The sequence below is a fragment of the Lygodium microphyllum genome, chromosome 3 (assembly GCF_053477565.2).
Source record: "Lygodium microphyllum isolate KBCC chromosome 3, Lygodium_microphyllum_v1.1.10, whole genome shotgun sequence".
Taxonomy (NCBI): Eukaryota; Viridiplantae; Streptophyta; class Polypodiopsida; order Schizaeales; family Lygodiaceae; genus Lygodium; species Lygodium microphyllum.
In genome coordinates this window covers 164583326-164584356 of record NC_141137.1, presented here as the reverse complement: position 1 = coordinate 164584356, position 1031 = coordinate 164583326, and the positions used below count along the sequence as shown (strand labels likewise).

The following is a 1031-nucleotide window of genomic DNA, read 5'->3' as shown; positions in this document are numbered from 1 at the left end:
TATAGGAAAAAGATTTTTGAAGCACCAATGAATGTATCTGGGTATGAAGCATAGAGTGAATGGTGGAAGAACATTTTGGGCATAAAAAGGATTCCTCCAAAGGTAATGCAAAGCGTTGTCAAGGAAGGAAGGAGCAGCACAATGAAAAAGATAGCTTCTGACCAAGCGATACAAGCCCCAAGGCATTTGCTGCATGAGCAGGAAGGATACTCAGATATTTAAAGCACCGAGGACAATATATGGATATGAAGCAGGAAGGATACTCTATAGGAAAGATCTTTAAAGCACCCACCAATGACAATATATGGATATGAAGCACATGGTGAATGGCGGAAGAATAGTTTGCCTGAATTGGATTATACATTAGATTTGAATTCCCCCTCATCTTGATTAATCCTTTGTAATGTTGAGTGCCTACAATAGCAGTTGAAGTATTGAGTGCGAGCCCGCAAAAAGAGGAGACCCGTCAGATCGCCCGACAGCCTTCACCACCGGCTGGAATGCGCACAGTGGGACGTTCATCAAGGCGCCCGGGAGAAGGGAAGGGCGAGCCCTTCTCATCCCCGCGGCCACAAACTATTCGCGCTCTGGCGGCCGAGCCATGCCTCGTCTTCCGGGCTGTGCAGGGCTTGTCTGAACTGGAATGTCCAGGCAAGAGGTACGAACTATAGAACAGATCCTGTTCAAGTATAGTCGTGAGAGAGGAAGCGCATCCGCCTGCGCGTCCATATAGAGCATCTTGCGCGGCAGCGCAGTGCTTACGGGTTTGAGCAAGCTCGATGCACCGTAACAAGCCTCTGCTCTCTCAGGGGTACCCCGGCTGTGTTACGCGTAGATAGGAGGGGTCGAAGCGAGCGCAAAACCTCAACGATTATGGATCCTCGCTTAACTGGGACCTTACTCGCATTATTATGATATTAACAAACTTAAAGTTGGTGCTTATTGTTCGTGTAGGCTAGATTAGCTACCTAATTAGTCTTAAAGTTGGTGCTTATTGTTCGAGGATGGTGTTGTTATATATGTAGGATGCA

At 47.2% G+C, this 1031-nt stretch overlaps 1 non-coding gene across 1 annotated transcript; it reads right to left on the bottom strand.

The window, feature by feature from the left end:
- Positions 1-460: 460 nt before the first annotated feature.
- On the bottom strand, positions 461-697 carry LOC148039124 (small nucleolar RNA U3). The gene has a single exon (XR_015690486.1). It is a non-coding gene; the product is annotated as a small nucleolar RNA U3 (small nucleolar RNA).
- Positions 698-1031: the final 334 nt, after the last annotated feature.